The sequence below is a fragment of the Quercus lobata genome, chromosome 3 (genome assembly GCF_001633185.2).
Source record: "Quercus lobata isolate SW786 chromosome 3, ValleyOak3.0 Primary Assembly, whole genome shotgun sequence".
Taxonomy (NCBI): Eukaryota; Viridiplantae; Streptophyta; class Magnoliopsida; order Fagales; family Fagaceae; genus Quercus; species Quercus lobata.
The window spans coordinates 14,520,768-14,547,045 of record NC_044906.1 but is presented as its reverse complement, the minus strand read 5'-3'; the positions used below and the strand labels follow the sequence as shown (position 1 = coordinate 14,547,045).

The window sequence follows — 26,278 nt, the reverse complement described above, 5'->3', positions numbered from 1 at the left end:
TCACAATAAAGGAAAGACAGGTTTTATGTCCTTGAAACTTGATATGAGTAAGGCCTATGATAGAGTGGAATGGTCTTACATGGAGCATGTTTTGGTGAAGATGGGTTTTCATAGTAGATGGGTGCACCTTACGATGCTCTGTATTACAAATGCATCCTACTCTATTTTGATTAATGGTGAACCCCATGGCAATATTACTTCTACAAGAGGACTTAGACAAAGGGATCCCCTGTCCCCCTACCTCTTTCTCATGTGCACTGAAGGCCTACATGGCCTAATCAATAAGGCAGCCCATAATGGCAACATAAAAGGAGTATCTATTTGTCAAAATGGTCCTAAGCTAACCCACCTACTCATTGCAGACGATAATGTGATTTTTTGCAAGGCCAAGGAAAGTGAATGCCAATGCCTACTTGATATTTTGGCTAAATATGAGAGTGCTTCGGGGCAACAAATTGATCGCACCAAGACTACTCTCTTCTTTAGCAAATCCACATCCGAAGAGATGCAAACTTCAATCAAAACTATGCTTGGAGTTTTGGTCATTCAACAGTATGAAAAATATTTAGGCCTTCCATCACTTGTGGGTCGAAAAAAGAAGGAGAGTTTCACCCATATTAAGCAACAAGTTTGGAAAAAACTAACCGGTTGGGAAGCAAAACTGTCACGCTCCAAACCCAACTATAAAGATAGGTACGTGACAACTGCCGCACGCTTATAAAGTAAGCCCCTTACAAGTGTGCAAGGCCTTCTTAGCAAATAAAATTTATCCTCAAAATTAAATCAATTAAATCCAAAATACCTCAACAATTTCTTTATGAATAGATCTCCAATAATTTAATAGGAACAAAATCCAAACCTTATATACATAATGCCAATTGGCCAATAAATATAAAACTATTCGAAGACCATTCAATCTCAAAATCACTAAGCTTCTTTTCCTGCTCACAACACAACATCAGAACTCCTAAAACTTGTTATTCTTCATAATCTGAAATTGGAGGGGAAAAAGGGGGTGAGCTGAGAACTCAATAAGTAACCAAAATCCTAATAAATTCTATCAAGCATTAGATTTGTAAAGTAATAAAATGTAATATGAGCCTTCAAAAGTTATAATATGTTATGGGTTTTCAAAAATAACTAAAGAAGTTTCATAGTCTTAAAATAATAAGTTGCAGATAGATCACATACTTTAATCTTACAAATATATCATAGATGGTTTAGGAAGTAGTCAGTTTTTCATATATCAAAAGCTATAACTTAAAATAGGTTCTAAAAAACATAAGCAGTTTTAATGACTCAAAATAGTTCAAATACTCAAACGTAATTCATATTCTAATCAATCTTATGACTATGGTCACGCTATATCCCCGTGACTAGGCATCAGAGTACCAATGAATAACCCCCATTGATTTGGGTATCAGAGTACCAATGAATAACCCCCATTGGTTTGGGTATCAGAATACCAATGAATAACCCCCATTGGTTGGGTATCAGAGTACCAATGAATAACCCCCATTGGTTTGGGTATCAGAATACCAATGAATAACCTCCATTGGCTGGGTATCAGAGTTAATTCATAGTCAGCTTATCCATAATCATATATAAGAAATCATAGTTTCTACCAAAAATATCTTATTCAAATACATATATATATATATATATATATATATATTTATATATAAAATCATATATTCAATATTCAAATCTATTTGTGATATTTCTATATTCTTTGCTTTAAATCAATATAGCTAAAAACAAACTATTAAATAAAATAATTCTTATATTCAATGCTCATATGTATTTGTGAAAATTTCTTATTCTTTACTTTGAATCAGTATAGCTAAAAACAATTAAATAAGATACATCATATATTCAGTAATCAGATATATTTGTAATAATTCTTTACTTGAAATCAGTAATACAATAAAAATGAAATTGTAACATCTGTAAACAAGTTTCAATGGTTAAAATACACACAATAAAACCAATTAAGATAAGGTTACTTACCTCCAAAAGCTATACCAAAAGAAACTTCACCCTAACACTTCTTCTAAAAATCCTTAGATATCATCACCTAAAACAATTTTGCAGGTATCATTTACTCAATAATCAAATAATTTAAGAATGACTTATAACAATATCCGGCCAACAGAATGACTGCTAGAAATATCTAATAATTTCTTTTTATTATCTCAAAGTAAAAGTCCTTGTATGTATCCTCTACTGCCTCTAATAAAACCTAGGATACGTATTGTCATATAGTGTCAAAAGCATCGCCTAGACCATGTTCCATGATCACTTGCTGACTTCCCCATACGCCTCAGTTACCAAACCAATGAACTAATAATAATAATAATAACAATAATATTAGAAAGAAGCTGGCGTTGCTATGACAAGGGGATTATTCTATGGATTTATATATATATATATATGCCACTGCCGCCTCTAGCTTTCTTCTTCTTCTTCTTCTTCTTCTTTTTTTTTCCAAACTCCATCAATCCGATACTATTCTCTTAAGAAAATTATGCAGAACAGACCCATGCAGCCATGTCTAAAGAAAGTCACACTGTTGGCCGAAATACTCACATTAAAAAAAATATTTTAATTCTAAATAATACTTAGATTTGACAAGAAAGAAATTCTTAAGCTCTTACCTCAAAGGCATAGTCAATCATTCTCTACTTCAGTCTTCTGGGTAGTCTCCTCTCTCAAAATATCTCTCCATATATGCTGACTTTATAAACTTATATTTATAGCTAGGGTTTCAACCTTATTTTCTAAAAAACCCCTTAGCAATGTTAATTATAACAATTGACCCCATAAACAGATTTACTTAAATACCCTTCCTTTTAAATCCTTTTTTTTTTTTTTTCCGGGTATTACAAAAACTCTTATCTCAAGCGGGACGAGAGATCTTAATCAAATCTGTGGCCCAAGCTCTACCCACTTACACAATGACATGCTTCAAACTACCACTTTCCTTATGCCATGAGATAGAATCAATGATATGCAGATTTTTTTGGGGTCAAAAGGGTGATAATAGGAAAATTCATTGGGTAAAATGGCAAGATTTGTGTAAACCCAAAAGCCAAGGGGGTATGGGCTTCAAAGACCTTGCTTTGTTTAATGATGCCCTCCTAGCCAAACAAACTTGGCGTCTACTTCATGACACGGATTCTCTATTCTACTGGGTCTTTAAGGCGAAGTTTTTTCCAAATTCTACAATCATGGAAGCAAAAAATCCGGCAAATGCCTCATATGCTTGGAAGAGTATTTTGAAGGGGAGGGATGTTATCAAGAGAGGTGCAGCATGGAGAATAGGGTCGGGCCTATCTGTCAATTTATGGGGGGAGAACTGGCTGCCTACTAAACATACTCCTAGAATCATCACACCTGTGGTGGTTGGGTGGGAAGGTGCTAAGGTTGGAGATTTTATTGACCAGGGGCAAAAAATATGGAAGGCTGATTTAGTTGACAGATTTTTTATGATTTTGAAGCATCAATTATAAAAAACATCCCCCTGTGCCGCTCCATTCAAGATGATGTTCTTATATGGCCATTCACACCGGATGGAATGTACACGGTCAAGTCGGGATACCGGTTTTTACAGGAAGCCTCTAGAGTGCAACAACCGGGTCAGTCATCAACCCAAGCTCTGAAACCGTTGTGGAACAAAATCTGGACTCTTGAAGTTCCAAACAAAGTGAAGACTCTGTTATGGAGAGCATGCAAAAACTCTCTACCCACAAAAGCAAACCTGTTTCGGTGCAAGATAACAACTGATGCACGATGTGAGATATGCAAACAGGAAGATGAAGATATTATACACGCACTCTACCGCTGTCCTGACTTGCAATCTCTCGGAAATTCCATACCGGAGTGGAATCAAGGCACTCTCAAACAGAGCACATGTTTCACTGACTTTATTGGTTTTATTTTTGCAGGTACAGCAGATCCGGCGCTCTTCTCCTTGGTGTTATGGAACCTGTGGAATCGGAGAAATAATCTCCGACTCGGGAAACCAACACTCCCACTGGACAAGGTGCTGGAACACTCTCGGGAGCGACAACTTGAGTCCCATTCCAGCCCCATGACGTCCACAAAACAGAGGAAAACGCAGGCAGCAACATGGACTCCGCCCCAAGATAACTGGTACCTTTGCCGACAATAGCAGTGCAGGATTGGATGTTGTCATACGAAACAAGGAAGGCCGAGTTATGGCATCTTTGTCTCAAAAAATTCCACTGCCAATATCAGTCATCGAGGTCAAGGTCCTTGCAGCACGGAGAGCTCTTGAACTTGCTGTGGAGCTGGGCGTTGACCACATCATACTTGAAGGGGATTCTGAAATTTTACACAAGGCTTTGCTAGCAGAAGGCAGGAACTTCACATCCTACAGACATTTAGTGCAAGACATTGTATACCTTAGTAATTTCTTTTCAGCTTTTAAAACTTCTCTTGTACGTTGCATGGGTAATAAGTTAGCTCACTCTCCAGCGAGGAAGTCAAAAACCCTCAATCATATGCAAATCTGGATGGAAGATGTGCCACCAGATCTATTACTTGTTGTTCAGGCTGACCTTACTAGCCTACCTTAATAATATTCAGTGAATTTTTTCTCAAAAAAAAAAAAAAAAAAAAAAAAAAAAAACTATGCGCCTCTCCTTCTCAAAAACAAAATTCTCTCTACGCTTACTACTAAGACTAAAGATTCGCAGCTTCCTGTGAATCAGGAATATAGTTCCAGCCATGAGATATAAATTATAAGTTCTCTGAGGTCATTACAGTGGCAGGATTATATATGAATAAAAAATAAAGTAATCGCAGAAACCTGACTGGAATTCTAGAGTCCAAAAGACTTTGGACTAACCACATGAATGTATAGATACTGCATTGAAAGCAATTTCTGTTACCATCATGAAAATTTGTCAATTTTTTTGGTGTCTCCTTTCATACCTGTGACAACATTACAGTGGACAGTTAGGAGCACTCTACCATGTTACAAAGTTAACTAAAAGTAAAAGTGATAGATGTGATTTACAGACAGTAGTTTTTAATGTTTACTGGAATTCATTTAGTTACGCATGTTTGGAATTTTTAATTTTTAGCAAACATTTAATTGTGGAAATTAATAAATGTTATGACCATGACATAGTTTGAATGTTGTACTTGGTGGGGTCTCCTAAAACTTCTTTAACAAGAACTAGCAAGGTCATCTTTAAAATGGGTAGCCTTTGGAAGAGTAATTTAGTCTTAGCTGTTATTGTACAATGATGCATGTATTTAATAGCTTGTAAAATATTTGGAAAATAATTGTGGCTCTAGCATTACTCATATTAAAGTAATGGAACACATAAAGAACTTTGATCAATCAATACTGGCTATTAATTGATAATTATGATGGATTTTTGCTGGCTAGTGCTTGAGAGTTGAGGCATTGAAAGGGTTTCATTGATAGGAATTGAAGAAGGGGGATATGGATGTTGAGTTAGTGTTGTTAAGGAGGAATTGTGTGCTTTCATTGGAAGAGTTGATGAGAGTGAGACAGGTGGTTAAAGCAGAAGTGAGAGAAGAGGCGGGTGGTTAAAGAGAGATGGTGAATTCTTTGGTGGTTTTGGGGGTTTTACTGCTTTTGGTTTTTGAACTTGAAATCATGATGAAAGTATTGTTTGTAGAGTGTTTTTTGGTGCTTGTTATTGATATATATATGTATATATATTTGGTATTCTAGTGGTGTGATTGCAAATACCTTTCAGCTTTCACCCAAGCTAGGGACATAAGTAATCTGAAAAAAGATGTAAGCTCATAAAAATTATATGACATTAAGATATCATGATTGAACAACATTCTAATCTGTCAAAAGCTTTCCCTAGATAATCTAGATCAAACTCTGCAACTAATGTATCTACTTTGCCTTTTTAACGTAAGATTTCTTGAACTATAAATATCATAAGAGGCCCTTTCTCCTGGGAAAAAATCAGCTTGACGTTGGTGGATAAGATGCTGAAGAGAAGGACTTATTCAATTAGAAAGACTTGTCCTGATTATTCCTAAGATCTCTTCTCCATAAACCATTCATCATCTTCAAATCCCAGTCAAAACAGTCATTCTATTCCTTTTCTGTAACAATGTTCCGATCCCTATATATATATATATATATATATATTGTTGTGGTCATGCAATTTTCCATGCCATATTCTTGCAAAGTTTTCCTCAGCTCAAACTAGGAAGCCAGTCATAATACAGAATTGTTACATAGGATGGAAAACATAAAAGAGTAGAAAGTGTTTAGTGTTTCATAAATCTTATGATCTCTCTTTTAGTGAAATTGTAAATAAATCTTTGAGATATCTATCAAAGTGTACTTTGATTTCATCACTTCTATTAAAGGATTGACAGTAAACTCAACATGCCAAATAGAAAAACAGCAAGACAAAAATGAGAAAGGTATAAGAGGAGCTGAAAACATCTCTTACCATTCAACTCTGATAAATAAGTGATTAGTAAACAGAATTCCTATCTCTTGGGAAGATATAAGAGGAGCCCCAGCAACTAAAAACAAAACACCTGTGTGAGGAACCACATCCCCAATACACAAAATTTGATATTTGGACGATATGCTATAGCATGTGAAAGTTTTTATTAGGAAATACTTTTAGAAACTTTTTATGAGAAAGGAAAAAACACTTGAATTATTTTGACAGTGTTTTATATTTCCCATAAAAGTATCAAAACTTTTTAAAATTGTTTATTAACTAATGCCTTAAGGGAATCCGGCAATATTGATTGTAAGAAAGACTGTGCCGCAGCAGTATGTTCAAATACAATAGGGTGTTCTCTATTCTTTGTGAAAGAGAAATAAGGTCGTGTTTGGGGTTTGGGTCTTGCAAGAGTGTCTATTTGTTATACTCAAACTTTCTTTTTTGTCGTTGCCCATGGACATAGACATATTGTCAAACCACATAAATTCATTGTGTCTATTTTTCTTCTATCTCTTCTTTAATCTTGCGTAAACATAGTATTTTTCACTACATTATATGAATCCAATTTTTGTGAATTCTGTATAAACTCAGCATAGGTAGTGTAAACATGAGTTTATGGGATCACCCTTTATGATAGTAGGCGATACTTAATTTTGTGTCATTTGAAATGAAGGACTCCCTTTGTTTTCTAGGGGGGGAAAAACAATTGCATAGTAGTTTATTGAGTGGAGATTGAGTGCCAACTGCCATTACTATGGAATCTGATGGGCATTTTGGGAGAACAAAGTTAAGCCATTGAAGTGAAAATTACATTAGTGGAACACCTAGAATTGTTTCTTGTATTTTATAATATAACTGCCAAAACTGTTAGGGCAGCTAGTATTTCGTGATATAATTGCCAAAACAGTTAAGGTAGCTAGTATTTTGTGTGGTACATTAGATCTATGCTTCAGTTAGCTTCCTATGTTCATTTATCTCTGTACTAAATCTAAAAGGTATTTTTACTCTCTTTCTTTTAGTCTTTGTGCAGTATTTTATTTGGTTTCTTGATTTGGATCCGTCAGCTTCCTATCTTTTGGTTATTAAGAAAACACAGGAAATATAGAGATAATAATTGTATGGTCCTAAAGAAGCAGGAGAAAAAGACTTAAGGGTCATTTTTTCTGGGTGCACTTTAACAATTGCTGCCTGGAATGGCAATCAACATCAGTACATTTGTGCTTCTCGAAGATAGTTTTTCCATCCTAGAAATTAGTAGAGTATATGATAAATAAAAGGGAAAAATTATATAACATACACCGACAACAGCAAATGACCTTAGTAGCCAGAAACCCAAAACAAATACATTAAATCCCGTTCAAATCCTATTGTCAGGAAAAAATTATTTGACATTTAAGAAAATTTTAAATACAACTGACATCATATGTATTAGTTGTCCTCTATTTCTTACATTTGAGGATCATTGTCAATATTTTACATATAATATGTAGTTCTCTCTATTTCTTACATTTGAGGATCATTGTCAATATTTTACATATAATATGTATAATCTGTAAATCACATCGATCATGGTGCCCAGTGAGCCCATTGACTATATAACTACAAATAGTTTCTTGGAGCCTTATGACAAATAGAGATATATGACATGGTTCTACTAATATTGTTACATTTCTTTAGATTATAAATTCCGAACATTACAAAATTGTAGCATTTTGATGTACAAATACTGCATTACAACATACAACTCACATAATACCATCGCTTGTCCTTACACATCATAAAATTATGGCAAATACATTCTTTTGTTGGTCCTAATTTGCATAGCCGTACTAAATAAGAAGATGGAAACTAAACATATGTATATAGTGCATGCATAGCGACATATATTCCCTTTCTTCTGCACTTGCTGCATCTCTGCAATAGATCTTTTTGCTACACTGTTCTCCTCTTCCAATCTTTTGATTGTCTTCTCTATGTTAGCAATGATGTTATCTTTTAAAATCCAACTTTGCGATAGGTTACAGGCCTTGATAAGTTGTTGAGTTTTTTGGAGAAAGACAACTATATTGATAGTATTACCAGATGTACATTGAAATCACACATCTCGAATCCTCAACAAAATAATGGGTAGGTACCAAATTGTACTAGTACATATGGATAACTGTTGTGTGCATTTTTCAAACTGCAGAATTTTAACATTTTTTCATTTTTAATGTATGCTTGCGGGATGTACGTTACAAAACACATGTTTACAAATACTTTCAGCAAGCATTTACACTTGCTGGTAATAAATTTCTTTGAACTAAATACAAATTTTCACATATATTGTTTAAACTACTTCTTAATTACATGTCTAATTTTTTGTAGGAGAGCTGGTCTGAACGTTTATGGTACAAGTTGGCAGAAAATCTAGTGCTTTCAAAGAATAATGATCAACGTTCCAAAATTATTGAAATTGCTAGAAACATTCCACTACAGGATTATTTTCGGTCACTCAAAGATTAGTATAAAAGAATGAATAGGATACTTTAGTGAATTGAATTTTTTCTTTTTTAATGAATGGGAGATTGAATTTTAATCTTTCATACAGCGATTTAGTGAATTTATATATATATATTTTATTTTTTTTTCTAATGAATGGAAGGCTGAATTTTTTTTTTTTTTTTTTGTTATCACATATGTATGTGTTGTGTGCACAAACTGTTTTGATTTCAGCTTCCTGCAGGATATGGTTTAAAGAGCGTTTGACATTTCCCCACTCTCTTCATCTGAAGCATTGAACAAATTTTTGGTTTGTGTAAAGGTCATATCATAGTAAGTGATGTTTTTGAGTTTCTTTTTAGACCCTTCTTGAATTTTGGCTATTTTAGTTTTTTTTGGAGGTACTTGAGAAGGTTTGTGGCCTTTTTACCAGACTAGCAAATATGTGTCTTTCTTGTAGGAAATTGAGTACAATGTGATAAATTATAGTTTTCAATTTTAATATGGTAAAAGCAAGTACTCTTGATTATTTTGGCAGTCCCTTTTGGCTTAGAAGCAAAATATATATTTTAATGAAGATTGTGTCTTGAATAATAAGTGAAACTAAATTGGTTGTATTTTCTGCAGATTATTGTTTTGATCTTGGTGGGAAATCTGATACCTGTTGGCTATATACAGTATGTTTCAGACCACCCTAGTGATTTAAACTCTGAATCAACACTTTTATGTGGTATCTAATTTTCAAATGTGCTGGAATTAGTTGCTAGCTATGACTGGATAACAATTTGATCATGGAGATGAAATTTGTGGAGTAGTTGTCAATGTCAAAGCTAGGCAGGAAAAAAATATCTCTATGGACGAAGAATGCTACAAATGATGCTGCACAGGCAATTGGCATGTTTTGTTCACATGTACTCTTTTGGACCCACCAGATGACTTAACTTCTACTTCGTATGGATGCTGAATTATAAATGCAACTTTGGTTCTTTATATATGAGTATAAACATAGATCCTTAGTTTATATTTTACTATGTCTATTCCTTTATTTCTCCCCCCTTTTAATCCTCTACTTGGATGGCAAGAAGGTAGAGAAAGAGAAAGAAATGTTATATATGCAAGTTGGAATAGTTGTCTTATGTATCCAAGTACTCAGTGAGTTTGATACTAAAGGGAGCAGTTGGGTGAGCTCATAGGATCACCCGGCTTTCTCCTTGTTCTTTTCAGGGCAAATTACACTTTTCCACCACCCTAAACTTTCATCCGAAACAATTCCTTGATTCCATAAAATAAGCTGCCATTATCATCATTTGAAACTTCGGGATAATATCAATATTATTCTGCCAGTACATTATTAGGAATTGACTTACGGCTTCCTAAGTCAATCTAAGAATTTGATATTATCCAGCATGGTTGAAACACCATTTGTTTTTTCAATGATTGTCTTGATTCTGATTAAACGTGCATGGCCCATGTCAATTTTTTTTTTGCTGCAGATAAGTATTGGCAAACAGTGTAAGGAGTTCCTTGATTACATTGACAACATAGGATTTATATTCCATGTAAGATTTTTATTTTTTATTTTTCAAAGAATGAACTAATTTGGTTTTCCATATTTGATTGGCTCATTGTCATATTTTTTGTGCAACATAAGTAAAATTTTGGTGTTGATCTTTCAGGATGATGCAAAGAAACTTGACAGACCTGCTAAGAATTGCTACAATGCATGATCTGCTTGTGTGTGTTTTTAGGATGATGCCTAGAAGATGCAAGATGTTTTCTGGATGCAGAAGCCTTATCCTAGTTGCTATCTAAACCTGTAGCAATAAGAACAAAAGCTTTACCCAGAGCAACAACTGTTGGCACTTCAAAAAGGCTTATTCCAGGATTCTAGACTCAGTTTTTGCTATCTCAGGCTATTCTGCATTTTGCTAAAGAATTTACAACACAAAATTTTACTATTTTAAGGATCTTTGTATTATGTTCAATGACAATTAGTTTTGATGTTAAAAAAAAAAAAAAAAAACGTTATTGTTTGTCTCTGCATTATTCATTCATTTCATGTGATTGAGTGATTCAACATTGCCTCCACACCCGTCTATTAATTTATTTTTAATTACTTTCTTTGGCAACCCTGTCCAGAAATGTCGGTCAGCCTATGAAAATAATAAGCAATTCCTAGCTTTGGTCCTTTTTAATTAGCCAAAAATTAGAAAAATGTAATCCTTATAAAACCCTAAATGTGTAACAAACACTCTGCTCATTAATAGAACAACAAAAGCCACTGGTCTATCTTTCTTGAAAGAAACGTTCTATAAGTATGGGACCATCCCAAGACATTCCAACCACTTTTAAAACCGTCAAGCAAACTGTACAGTGCACTCATAAATCAGCAGTATGCATATACCAAAACTGTTATGCATAAGCATTTATGATTTAAATAAAATTAAAGATGCAGCATTAGTGGGGTATTCTTGGTTATTTTTTAAGTTTTGAGGGTATTTTCATCCTCTCTTTTTTTACATTTTATGATAATTTCAATCATTTTTATGATTTGGGGGCATTACGGTCATTTTTGAGGTTTTAGGGATCTTTTGGTCATTCTTAGGTTTCGGGAGGCATTACACTCATTTTTTAGGTTCTAAGGGTATTTTGATCATTTTATAGATTTTAAGGGTATTTTAGTAATTTTTGAGGGAATCAAGGGATTTTGGTCATTTTTTAGGTTTCAAGGGAATTTCGATCTTTCTAAGGTTTTCGGGGTCATTTTTGTCATTTTTTAGATACTAAGGGTATTTTGGTCATTTTTAACTTTCTAAGGATATTTTAAGATATTCCCTAGGTATAGGGGCATTACAGTCTTTTAGGGTGTTTTGGTCATTTTTAGGTTTCGTGGAGTACTTCAATCATTTTTTTTTAGGTTTTATTGTCGTTTTGGTCATTTTTTAAGTTTCAAGGTCATGTGGTCATTTTTTTTTTTTTTTTTGTTCTGAGGGTATTTTGGTCATTTTTAGCTTTTAAGGGGTATTTTGGTCATTCTTAGGTTTTGGAGGCATTATAGTCATTTTTTTGGTTCTACAGGTATTATGATTCGTGATTTACACCATCCACTCCAACTGGTCATGATATTAAAAATATTGCAAAACAAAGTAACTGCACAAATCAACACCTAAAAACATGAGGTGATCAAAAGAGAATTGATTTTGATTGTGTGATGATGAACGAGGTTTTTACTAAGCCAATGAAATACCAAAAAGACACAAACAAAGATGGTGATTGTAAAAATTTAAAATCACAAAATCCTATGAACAAATGAAAAACAAAAAGTGACCTATGAAGTAGGAACTATCAGGAAAAAAATCCCCAGTTTTGAGATCAGTAAGAATCGTAATTGTACATAAACCTGTGTCATTGCTTTATAACCATGTCAAATCTATATCAACAAAGTAAGGTAAGAAAAAGCCACAGATGGCAAAAAGGTTAAACTATTTGGTATTGTTCTAATGATTGCAACCAATATAAGGTACATTATAGAATGAAGATCTGATTTTTCAGGCAAATTAATGGTTCGTTTGGATTGAGGGGGAAGGAGGGAGAGTAGAGTAAAGTAGAGTAGATTTAGCACAAAATTAGCTTATTTTTAGCTAACTCTACTCTACTCTCCTCTATTCCCCCTCCTTCCCCCCTCTATCCAAACAGGCCATAAGGGTGACATCTTTATAGATTGGTGTGAAAATTAGTCATGTATATATATGTGTGTGTGTGTATTTATTTATCCAAAACTGAGAAAGCATATATAAAACAAAAAAAAAAAAAGGGGGAGGGGGAAATTGATAGCCCCGATAATGAATAGAAAAGGAATCCTCTTCATTCTAAACAAGACAAGTTTTTTTTTTTGGACAAGATTTACCACATCATAGATCTAGAAACTCATGAAATTGACTTTATTTAAAACTCACAAAATTGATTGAAATGAAAATAAATCAAAGTGGATCAAATGGACCAACGTGGACCGAAGTGAACTAAATGGACTGCAGTTTACCGAATGAAGTGAAGTGTTTTGAATGGACTAAATTGGACTGTAATGGTCTGAAGTGGACTAATATGGACCAACGTGGATAGAAATGAGCCGAAGTGGACCGTAATTGACAGAATGGACCGAAGTGGAACATAATAAACTGAATTGGACTGAATAGACCATAATGGACCAAAGTGTACCATAAGGCACTGAATGGACCGAAGTGGATCATAATGGACTGAATTGAACTGTAATGGAATGAATGGACCGAAGTGGACCAAGATGGACTGAAGTGAGTTATAATGTTAAAGTCTCCTAAAGTCCTTCTTGTCGCAAAGCATTTCCCACACCAAATTTTTTTTTTTTTTTTTTTTTTTTTTTTTTTTTTTTTTGCTGAAGACACCATTTTAATTTTAAACACGTAAAATTAGAAATATTTTGCTATGCTATATTGCCATGTGAATTTGAAATTTGGTATACAGTTTATGCAAAAATCTATAAATGCAATTACCAACTAAGTAAACTGTATATAAACTGAAAAACATATCAAAATTGAGCTAACTTTTCTTTGAACACATTCTAAGGCTTACACGCACTTTATTACAAATTCACAGCCACATTTTTTTTTTTCTTTCTTTCAATAACTCCGCAGCAATATCTACATACAACTAAAAGCCCAATATCCCAATGAATACAACTAAAAGCCCAATGCCCCAACGAATGCAATCAAATAAAGCAGTTGGATTGAACATTTTATGGCTTCGCTTTTGCTTGAAAGGAGACTACGATGTTTGGTTTTTTTTGCAAATGCTAATAAAGCTAATAATACGTACAAAGGTTTAGCAATAGGTTTGGGTTAATCACCATGCTATCAAACGCTATTAGCCTTCGTGGTCACCTCGGCCTTTGCCCTCACCTCCCCCTCCACCATCACCCCCAAACCTGCCTCCACTTTCCACTCTTCCACCAGCTTCACTGCCATGGTTGCTTCCACCTGTTATAGCATCAACCCCATCACCATCTCCGGCATGTTCGCTTGCTCCAACTTCACCAAGATTAGCCGCTGACCTTATCTCACTTCTAGCGGCAGTTATCTCCCCTGCACCTTTAACCCCCGCACCTTTAACATCACTTTTTCTTAAATTCTTCCCTTCCTCAAGATTGTAACATCAATTATTCGTTTAGATCCTCCCTCCCTTGTGCCTTTAATATTAATTTTTTTTTAAGATCGCAACAAGGAGTAGTGTTGCAAGGTAGACTTTTCGATCTTCTCAAGTAATATTTTGATATCAACTATTCTCTTATCATTGTCCTTGCTGAAGATGGAAATGCTGACCGGGTCTTCATGAGTGACAACATTGATATTTTTAATGGTTGATATGAGATAAGGTTAAATTGCTATTAACTCACATTTGATCTGATACAGAGTGATGCTCGTGCACTTAGAACAGTTTTAAGTCTAATCGGAGTTAAGGAAGGGCTTAGAGGACACATGGTTGTGGAACTTAGTGATCTTGACAACGAGGACCTTGTTAAACCTGTTGGCGGAGATCTTGTACAAACTGTTGTGGCTCATGATTTAATTGGTCGTTTGATGATTCAATGTGCTCGGCGGCCAGGACTTGCACAGGTTAATTTCCTTTACTCTATACCCTTTAACATTATTTTGATAGTTTCCTAATGTTAATTTTGTTAGAAATACTGGAAGATTGTATTGTATTTCTTGAATGAAAGAATATACATCAGTGCCTTATATAGGAGGCATAAGTGTGCGGTACAAGTAAAGTGTAGTACAAGTAAAGCAGTTGGGCCTAAAGCCCATAACAAAACACAATATACATTAACAGCCCCCCTCAAACTCAAGGTGGATGTGAGACCAGCTTGAGGTTGTCAACCAAATCACGAGTGCGACCCTTAGGAAGTGACTTGGTGAAGATATCTGCAAGTTGATCTTTGGAGGAGACGGAGAAAAGTTTCAGAGCACCATGGACAAGATGATACCGGATAAAATGACAATCAATCTCGATGTGTTTAGTCCGTTCATGGAAGACATCATTGTGAGCAATATGAATGGCACTCTGGTTATCACAATAAAGGGGAGTGGCAGAGGATGTAGACACACCTAAATCCGTAAGAAGCCATCGTAGCCAAAGGAGCTCAGATGTAGTATCAGCAAGGGCACGATATTCTACTTCAGTACTGGAGCGGGCCACAAAGGTTTGTTTCTTACTTCGCCAAGAAATTAAAGAAGAACCAAGGAGAAAGCAATAACCTGTAGTGGACCTGCGGTCAGTGGGATCCCCTGCCCAATCAGCATCAGAGAATGCACGGAGTACAAGAGGAGACTGAGCTGAGTAGAAAAGGCCATGGAAGAGAGTGCCCTTCAAGTATCGAAGAATGCGCAGAACAGCAGCATAGTGAGTAGATCGTGGAGTAGATAGATACTGGCTCACCTGATGAACAGCATAGAAGATGTCTGGACGAGTGACTGTGAGATAAACTAGGCTGCCAACCAATCGTCTGTAAAGAGAAGGATTAGACAATGGTTTCCCTCCTGTGGGAGTCAGATGCGCATTAAGCTTAACTGGAGTGTCAACAGTCTTGCTATCAGTGAGTCCAGCTCGAGACAATAGTTCAGAAGCATACTTGGCTTGAGTAATATAAAGTCCATCTGTAGAATGAGTGATTTCAAGACCCAAGAAGTAGCTGAGATGTCCAAGATCTTTCATCTCAAACTGCTGATTGAGAAAAACCTTGAGTTCTTGAATGCCATTAAGGTCATCACCAGTTATGATCATATCATCCACATACAGGAGAAGTAAAATAGTGCCTTTGTCAGTGCGACGAAGAAATAAGGCAGAATCATAATGACTGGCCATGTAACCCAAGCGAGAGATAGTAGAGCTGAATTTGGCAAACCAAGCTCGTGGAGCTTGTTTAAGGCCATAAAGTGCACGTCGAAGGTGACAAACCTTGTTTGATTCAACAGAGAGACCAGGAGGAGGTTGCATGTAAACTTCTTCACTTAAATTTCCATTAAGGAATGCATTTTTGACATCCATCTGAAAAAGGTCCCATTTTCTGGCAGCAGCAACAGCTAAGAGGGCACGAACAGATGAGATACGAGCAACCGGAGCAAAAGTCTCTTCATAATCAATCCCATACTCCTGTGTAAAACCTTTTGCAACAAGACGAGTTTTGTAGCGCTCAATGGACCCATCAGAGCGAGTCTTAATCTTATAGATCCACTTACAACCAACCACAAACTTCCCAGGGGGGAGAGTCACCAAGTCCCAAGTATGGTTTTTAGATAATGCATCAAGCTCCTCTTTCATTGCAATCTGCCATAAAGGATCAGTAGAAGCCTCACGATAGGTGTGAGGCTCGTGCAGTGTAGCAAGGGAAGTGTAACAATGATAGTCAAGTAAATGTGTAAGAATGGATCTTACTCGAGTTGAGTGACAAGGTGGAATGTCTTGTGCATGATCGTTAGGCGGAGCATGAGCAGGGGACCCAAGCTCAGGGTTGGGTAGCTCGTCTTCAACCTGTTCATCTTCCACCTGTTCATTAAATGGTGAACTAGGAAAAGGATCAAGGATATCTGGTGGTTGGACAGAGAAGTCTACAGGGGAATCAGGAGCAACTACAGTAGGATCAGGAGCAACTACAGGAGGAATATGTACCTCATCTGGAAAAAGATCTAAGATAGAGGAGGAAGATAGGGAGGCACGGAAGTGAGAGAGCTCGACAAAGGAGCGATGTTCCCAAAATACAACATTGCGGGAGACACGAAGACGATGAGAGACAGGATCATAACACCGATACCCCTTTTGAGTTTCACCATAGCCAAGAAAACAACAAAGCCTTGACCGAGGCTCAAGTTTGTTATGCTCATGTGGCTGAAGAAGAACAAAACAAACTGAACCAAAGGAGCGAAGGTGGCGATAATCTGGAGGTGACTCAAAAAGGCGCTCATATGGAGTTTGATTGTGGATAACAGGACTTGGAATGCGATTAATAGCATGAACAGCATGAAGAGCAGCTTCGCCCCAAAAAGGAGCAGGAACTTTGGCAGAGAGAAGGAGAGCACGAACAGTGTCAAGAATATGACGAAGTTTTCGTTCGGCTCTACCATTTTGTTAAGAGGTACCTGGACAAGTTAGATGATGAACAGTGCCATAGGAATGCAAAACAGCTTGGAAAGCATATTGAGTGTACTCAAGAGCATTAAAAATTTTGATACGTTTGGAAAATTGAGTTTCAACCATTTTTGCAAAATTAGAATACACTTGCAATAATTCAGAGCGATGTTTCATATGAAAAATCCAGCTATAGCGGGAATAATCATCAACAAAGACAACAAAATATCGAGATCCACCAATACTAGAGACCGAAGAAGGCCCCCAAACATCAGAATGAATAAGGTCAAAGATATCAGTGGATATTGATTCACTAGAATTGAAAGGTAAAGCTGGTTGTTTTCCTAACTGACATGAGACACAATCAAAATTTTCTGTAGACACTGAACCTAACAAACCTCTAAAAGCCAATTGTTGTACCCGAGAGGAAGATGCATGACCAAGACGAGCATGCCAAAGAGCAAGGGAAGGAATTGAAGAAACTGCAGCAGCTGCAGCAACAGAAACAGGAGCAACAAGTGGAAGACGAAGGTTGTCCACGGGAAACATACACCCAACTCTGGGACCGGTCCCAAGTTCCTGTCCCGTCCTCGGATCCTGCACAATACACCCAGAATAATCAAATATAATGCGATAACCCAACTCAGCTAATTGTCCCACAGAAAATAAATTGTAAGAAAGGTCAGGAACATTAAAGACCCCAGGAACCGAAAGGTTAGAAGTCGAAACAGAACCGATATTATGACTAGACATTGTGGAACCATTTGCTGTGCGAATATTAAGAGGGTGTGGTGCAGGTTTGAGTTTAGAGAATAAGGACGAGTGAGGTATCATGTGATTGCAACAAGCGGAATCCATAAGCCAAAAGGAGGGAGACATACCAGATAAAGCTGAGAGAGAAGAGGAGTAAGATGCATTACCAACCATACGAATGACATTGGCGATGATATTTTTAAGGTCATCTGTGGACATGGTGAAAGTGCGTTCTGAAGACCTAGACTGTGCAGAGATAGGAGCCATTGGTTGGACACTCTCAGTGTTAGCAACAGTAGCAGCAGAAATTGAAACAGCTGATTTGTTGCGACGATAGCAAGTCTCAATATTGTGGCCAAAACGTTTGCAAAAATTGCAAAAACGTTTGCTGGATTGTCGGCGACGATTATTGTAACAAGAAGAAGACCTGTCCTTATTTTCCATTTAGAAGCAAAATATGCAGAAATGGACTGTAAAAATGAAATCTATGCGAAAAACTGGGTAAGGAGCACCTGGACTGCAAAAAAAATTCAACCTAGGAAAAAAGTCAACGTTCGGTCAAAGTCAACGTCGGGTCAACGGTCAGCAGATGACGTCACCAAGATGACGTGGCGCTGACGTCAGCAGATGACTGGATGCTGACGCAGCTAGGGCTGACGTGGAGCAGATGACGTCACGGGTGACGTCAGCTTGAACTTAGGCGGCGCGTGTGGCGCGTGGAGCGCGTGGTGCGATTACGCAGAAACTTCAGGCGGCGCGTGAGGGCGCGTGGAAGCTCCGATGACGGCGGGTCTTTCACCGACGTGTAGATCGTTTCAAGACGATCTCATTGATATCTCCAGAAATTTGATCGGAGCAATATTCGCGGCGGAATGACACGTGCAGTGATCTGTGCGGTGTTGGACTCCTCAACGACAGCGGCTGCAGGTCCGGAACCCGAAGACAACGATGGAAGATGTCGGAGGTTCAACGGCGAGAGGCTACAGCGACTGTTGTGATGGCGGAAGCGATGTTGAGAGTGGAGTAACACCAATAAAGACAAGACTGCTAAGAAAAGGTCAGAGCAGTGGCTCTGATACCATGTTAGAAATACTGGAAGATTGTATTGTATTTCTTGAATGAAAGAATATACATCAGTGCCTTATATAGGAGGCATAAGTGTGCGGTACAAGTAAAGTGTAGTACAAGTAAAGCAGTTGGGCCTAAAGCCCATAACAAAACACAATATCCATTAACAAATTTAGTATTTCTTTTTTATATTACTAGTTATCTGAGTTTCTTTTACTGCCCTGTATCATCATATTATGCAAATTAAGTGCTATAATAAGATTCATTTAATTACTTGTATGGGATGTCTGTACTTTTTTCCCTTGATGGGTTGTTGTCTGTGGCAGATCTCGGAAGATATTCTTGGGCTTGAAAATTGTGAGTTCTACATCAAGAGATGGCCCAGTTGGATGGCATGCAATTTGAGGATGTCTTAATTAGTTTTCCTGATGCCATTCCTTGTGGAGTCAAGGTTGCATCATATGGTGGTAATATTGTTCTTAATCTGGAGGATTCCTATGTCCTACAAGAAGGCGATGAAGTTCTTGTGATAGTTGAGGATGATGACACCTATTCTCCAGCAGCACTGCCTACGGTGCTTACATTTTCCTTGGAACATATAGATTTCAAATAAATTGCTTGATATTCTGCTAGTTTGTTTTAATTTTTTTTGTTTAGTGGCATAGTTGAGGTATTTCGTTGTGGGAGACTTAGTTCACTCCACTTACCATGCACACGCACACAAGAAAAAGAAATGCTTTGATTACTTTTTGTCCACATCAGGTGATATTCAGACCCTTCGATTGAAAAGGGAAAGGAAGCAACAAATAGACTTAGAAAAAAGTAACTGTCTGAAGTAGGAAAACATTTCTATGACTTGGCTAGGAGCAAATATAGGCTATATAGTGATTTAGTAGTCAACATTACAAGAAGCCAATGATCAATATCTCTTGGAGAAATACAGATCTGCTTCAGCATATTGCAGTATTTCTATTGTATTGAACTATATGCTTTTCTAGTGTTCAAATGAAATTGTCCATTGGACTGCACTAGAACAGCTTTGCTAATATTTTTTCATTGAGAATTTGAGTGTTACTTGCATTTGGCTAGATGTTAGGTTCAAATTATATCGATTAAAAAAACTATTTCTTCCTCATAAACTTCAGTCTTTGGTTATTGGCTGATCTTTTCCTCTAAAAAGGATTTCCTAGACATAAATGTTCAGTGTACATGCAAGAAAGATAAATATTGCAACAATATAATTGTAGCTTCACTAAGAGGTTTTACCATTTATATGTTGTGCATGTTTGTTTGTTGCCAATGAGCTCTAGTTCAAATGGCACTTCCTCTTTTTGCAAGAGTTGACTGCGGGTAAGGTTTTGAGTTCAAAACCCACTAGATGTGTGTGTAACATACCAATTAAAAAAAAAATTTGTCCGTTTTTGTTGTTATATTCCATAAAATTGAGGTGCCAATGCTTATACCATCACAATAACCTAATCAAATTAGAAAGGTCTACCACCTAATAGGAAATAAAGAGCTGTTGAATGCACTTGAAGTTTTAAACAAACCCATTTACTTGACCAATTAAATTTTATAATCATGTGGGTTGTCCCAACTTGATCTCTTAAGTCTTAAGTGGTGTGCAATGCTGTCAGATCTGTCAACCTATGTATGCCTTGATTGTTTATTGTATAAATAACTATACTTTGACGATGGTGCCCATTGTTAATGCAAAGGTAGTCATTTCCATTGTACTAAATATGATTTGACAAACTAAATACAGGAGGAAATGGAATAAATGTAATGTTTTTGGGACCAAATGACATCTCTCTCGTAACTGACAACTGGTGGAGGGTGAAGTCATAACTTCAATCTAATACGAGAGCATGATTTGTGTTTTCCTGTTAAATTAAAGTTAACAAGTCACAGTTAGGCCAATCAAACTAATATAAATAAATATAAGATCTTCTAATTTGTGCACATTGGAATGATGCCTACCATGGAGTTTAAGTGAATGAGGCATACCATAATTAAAACTTACAAAAGTATGATCAATCTGATCGTTCAGGTCAAAGAAGCATCATTCAAAAACATTGCCCGACCAGCAAGAAAGTCATAGAAGATTCTACATTGTGGATGGAGGAGGGACATTGATGATATGATTGTCGTAAGTTTTTTCTACTGAAGCCCCTAATTCCATCTTTTCGCCTGAATGCTGCAGGCTTGGAAAGGAAGTCTACCCAAAGATTTTTTTGTTCCAAAATCTACAGAAAAGATACTTTTATGTGGTTGGGGACGAGATATGGAGGATATGATTATGGTAGTGTAACACAAAATCTGCAATCATGCTCCCAATACTTCTTGGGCGCAGTTCTTGGTATAAATGAAATGGTGGTAATCATGTCAAAAACATTTTTTTCTTTTTAATTTTTTATTTATTTTAATCTTCGTAAACAGGACACTTGTAAATTAGTTTTTACTAGCTTTCCCTGTCTTCACTTGCTATATCTACTTTGGAGATACAGTAGAACAATTGAAATACTCAGCTTTCATTTATTCATAAATGTTTTAATGTATTGGATGCGTTTCTAGCACTTGGTTCAGAGCTTTGGATGTTCAATGATGTTCTTGAAAAGGAGAGGGAGAAGAAGCTTACTGATGGTGGACTTGACATAAACCGATTGGTGAATATATCCTTGGTTCATCGCGAGGGAAATGTTGTAATACGGTGTCATTTAGAAAGCCTTCCCTTGCAATCTTTTGATTCAGTAAGTAGCATTAAATTTTAGCTTCTCCTTAATAAACATTTGCACTAGGGTGGCATTCAGGAACAATTTTCATAGTTAATGAGATTGAGGACTTGCGATTCTTGTGGAAGTATTGGCACCACCAACAGGATCTCCCCTGGGAAAGAACTCATTGGATTAATGTAACCATGTCAGTGGTCTACGGCATACCTCTCCTGAACAGTGCCATAATTTTACCTTCTTAATGCAGTAAATCAGGCTGTGAGAATCATAAATTAGGTTTACAATATTTTGATGTAGTTTCTGGTCTTTACAGATCTTGATTCTGGCTGATGAATCTGTGGAAGATTCTGCTATTCAAGCCGATTCCAGATCTATTGCCACATTACTATTAATTCGTGACACTCAGGTAGTTTCCTTAAAATTTGATCTTCTAATGGACCTTTGTGAACCTTAATAAAATCGTTACCTCTTTTGCATTATTTCTTCTACTTTAATATTTCCTATTAGAGTGTTCCATTTTAGTAATGAGTTATTCTGATTATGATGATCAATTCCACTTATACTTGTCTGCTTATCCATCAGCTTTGAACTTAGCTAATCAAATTTTGTTCCTAATATCACCCATCTCAATGCTTTCTATACTTTGGATGTTTTGGCATTATTTCTAGACCAACAATGGACTCAAGAATCAAATTAGATTTCAAATATTCTATAACCTTTTTCCAATACTTGTATAGAATTTGTTGGATAATGTTGGCTCGCTTTCCTTTGTCCATAATTTGAGACTAAGAGTAGGCCAGGATTTGAAATAGATGCTTCTTTCTTTGTTGCACTATTGAGATTAGTGTTAGACAGTATATCACAGTGCTTGCCAATGAGATTGAGTTATGATTCATCTCTCACCCTTTCATCAATTCTGAGCAATTTTTTTTTTCCAGGCAAAACGTCTCCCATTCAAAGACACTCAAGTTCATAGAGGAAGCTTCTCACAAGGGTCTTGGATAGGAGATATGCAGCAAGCTTCAGATAAATCAGTTATAATCAGTGAAATTCTGGATCCAAGGACAAAAAATTTATTATCCATGTCTAAGATCAGCGATTATGTTTTATCAAATGAGCTTGTCAGCATGGCACTGGCCATGGTTGCAGAGGATCGACAAATAAATGATGTATTAGAAGAGCTCTTTGCTGGGGAGGTAGTCTTCTTCTGATGATATAATGAGATATGCACACACAACATATAGAAAGCTTGCAATGAATGCACATGAAACTTTTTAAATTGTTCACATGTGGATCCTCGTGCACATAAATCTGTATGTTTAATATGTACAAAAACACTTGTCAAAGGCCACAAATAATTGAGACGCCAGATTGTTTCCACAGCTGACCAAATTTGTGCCACTGCCCAGGTTGTATGACAAATTTCTGGTGTTAAAATTCCTTAAAAGTTTGTTCCTTTGGGGGGCTGATTCTTTTGTGAGCATAAGTTAATGGAGTTCCTATAGTGATAGAGAAGTTCCTCTTAGAAATGGCATACATTAACCAGACCCTTATTTTAATATCCTCAAGAAGCCTGCAGAAATTCCAGTTGAACAATAATCTTTCTTTGATGTTCTTGTAGCCTTTGTTAGTTGCAACATTATATTTTTCCTTTTCGTATCTCTATTCCATATGGTTTTATCAGTTGCTTTCTCTTTGAGCTGTAAGATATCTGTGCCTGTTTTTCTTTCGTGGTGTTATCAAGTATACCAAAATTGAGAAACAAAAATGTTATGGATTCATTTGGACAACAAACACCATGGGAGGCCAGAAGCTTGTTGGCGTAATTGTCAATTTTGAACAATCCCTAATCCCTCCTCTTTCAATTGAGAGAACTTTATAATATGTGAATATGCATCTAAATCTTTGAAACGGAAGAAAATGCAAAAAAAAAGGGGGTGGGAAAATAGGAACATTAGGTGTGAATATATTGATTGGGTGTTAACACATGCTTTTGGCTAGTGTTTCAGGGGTCCATGCCTTAGTAATACTATCCACGTAAATGGGTTGCATACTTTACTTTGTTTACCTATCAATACACACACACACGCAGAGAGTTACCTATTTAATCAATCATAAGTGTTTTGGCTTTTATTAGGGGAATGAGATGCATATAAGACAAGCAGATCTCTATCTTCGTGAAGGGAAGGAATTGAGTTTCTATGAGATACTCTTACGAGCTCGACAAAGGAGGGAGATTGTGATTGGTTATTGTTTTGCCAATTCTGAGAGAGCTGTCATCAATCCCCCTGCTAAAAGCGAGAGACGAAGGTGGTCACTGAAGGATGTATTTGTGGTTTGCTGAGAAAGATGAGTGATGAAATAGGGTATCGTTGAAAGGAAAGAAATTTTGTTTATAATCAGGATAGGATTGAAGACCTTAGTCTCCAAAGTCATTGAGATTGTAAATTTACTGATGGCCTGCAAGAGAACAGACCAGCAATCCCATCTAGATTTCCTGTCCCAGAAATCAACCTCAGATTTTGGTTGGTATTCCAGATAATTTTCAGATCAGATGGAAAAGAGCAACTCAAATTTAATGCCCACCTCTCTCTGTATTTCATTAATCATAGTGATTGCTTTATATTAGTCAGCTGTATAGCATCTGTTTATATACCATCACTATAAATAAAGTTGAAAAAAATTCCATGTTCTTCCTTATCCTGCTTGCAAATGTGGTTTAAGGATTTGAATCCCTCATTTGCATTCCTATGGTAGCTTATATGCTTATGGCTGTAAATGGATTGAACTTTTTATACTGAATCAATTTGACTTTTGTAATTCTTTGTGTGGTTTCTTTGCTCTCTGTCTTCGTAGCATATATGATAGAGCTGTGTTTGTATTTCTTTTCATAATTCTTTAAGGATAATCTGGTATTTGAAAATTGAAGATAACAAAGGTTCTATGGTTTTCCTGTTTGTTAGATCACCTGCTTTACAAACCAAACTCAAAGCTTTAAGCCAGAGCATAATAGAATGAAGGTTTGAGTTGTTCAAAATTTTCTTCAATTTAGACTAACTATAATGACAAATTTGGTGAGAAAAGAAAGCGCTACATATGAGGCAAGTAATAGTAACGGGGGGATTGTAGGTATATCAAATCCATCGAAGGTCAGAATATTAATGGTAGTAGAAAGAAGATGATCTCTAATATTAACTACTAAGGAAAATCTACTAGTATCAATGGTCTTTCGCTGATATTCAATTGACCTATCACGAGCACCATGAGCATAACCAATTCCAAACAAATTATTCTATCATTTCACAAATACATAAAACTAATTGCATGTTCACAATGTTGCATCAACTGAAGTTCAAGATAATTCTCACAAAAATAAGTTCAAATTTATAACACTAGTGTTCAACATGGTTCCAAGGAAAGATAACAAAACTAGAATAGCAACAAACAACCTAGTGCTAATCAAATTAAGAGGATCGAGGTGGATGGTGTTCTTTTTGAGGATGAGACGGAGGTGCGCTCTCAGTTAGTTCTCTTCTATCAGGGGCTGTATAAGGAAACTGATTTGGGGCGCCCTTCTATGGATGGTTTAGATTTTGCTTGTATTATGGAGGAGGAGAGATTGTCCTTAGAGAAGGAGTTCACGAAGGAGGAAGTTATCCAGGTCTTAAGAGAGATGGAGGGTGATAAAACTCCAGGTCCTGATGGTTTCACCATGGCTTTCTCTCATAATTGTTGGAGTGTTGTGGAAAAGGATGTCATGGATTTTTTTGATTTTTTTCATCGGAACTCTGTGTTTGAACGGTCCTTGAATGCTTCGTTTCTCACTTTAATCCCTAAGAAGTGTAATGTTGTTAACATTAAGGACTTCCGCCCTATCAGTTTGGTGGGCAGTGTGTACAAGTTGTTGTCCAAGGTGTTGGCGAACAGGTTGAGGGCGGTTTTGGATAATCTCATCTTCGAGACTTAGAATTCTTTTGTTGGTGGAAGGCAAATTCTGGATTCAGTGCTCATTGCTAACGAGTGTCTGGATAGTAGGCTGAAGAGCCAGTTACTGGGGGTGGTTTGCAAGCTTGATATTGAAAAAGCATATGACCATGTTAACTAGAAGGCCTTGTTTTACTTGTTGGACCGGATGGATTTTGGGTTGAAATGGAGGGGGTGGATTAAGGCTTGTGTTACTTCTGTCCGTTTTTCAGTCCTGGTTAATGGATCAACTGAAGGTTTCTTTGGAAGTTCTCGTGGGTTGAGACAAGGTGTCCCATTATCCCCCTCCTTTGTTCTCTTGATAATGGAGGTTTTAAGCAGAATTTTGAAGAAGACAGAGGAGAATAACCTTATTCGGGGTTTTCATGTGGGAGCAGTGAATTCTGTTGGTGTGCGGATTTCTCATTTGTTGTTTGCAAATGATACTATCTTATTTTGTGATGCCTCTAGGGATCAGTTGTTGTCCATAAGGTTGGTGATGTCTTGTTTTCAGGCGTTTACGGGTTTGAAGGTTAATGTTGGGAAAAGTGAGATTGTCCCTGTTAGGGAGGTCAATAATCTAGTTGAATTGGCTAGTATTCTTCAATGTAGAGCAGGGAGTTTGCCTATGAAATATTTGGG

At 36.5% G+C, this 26,278-nt stretch overlaps 1 long non-coding RNA gene and 1 pseudogene across 1 annotated transcript; one reads left to right on the top strand and one right to left on the bottom strand.

Annotated features, from left to right (window-relative positions):
- Positions 1-910: 910 nt before the first annotated feature.
- LOC115979970 lies at positions 911-2,701 on the bottom strand. The gene is made up of 3 exons (XR_004089252.1): positions 2,658-2,701; positions 2,011-2,077; positions 911-991 (listed from the first exon to the last, which is right to left on the bottom strand). It is a non-coding gene; the product is annotated as an uncharacterized LOC115979970 (long non-coding RNA).
- An 11,562-nt stretch (positions 2,702-14,263) lies between these two features.
- LOC115980392 lies at positions 14,264-25,640 on the top strand (annotated as a pseudogene).
- The last annotated feature ends 638 nt before the right edge of the window (positions 25,641-26,278 follow it).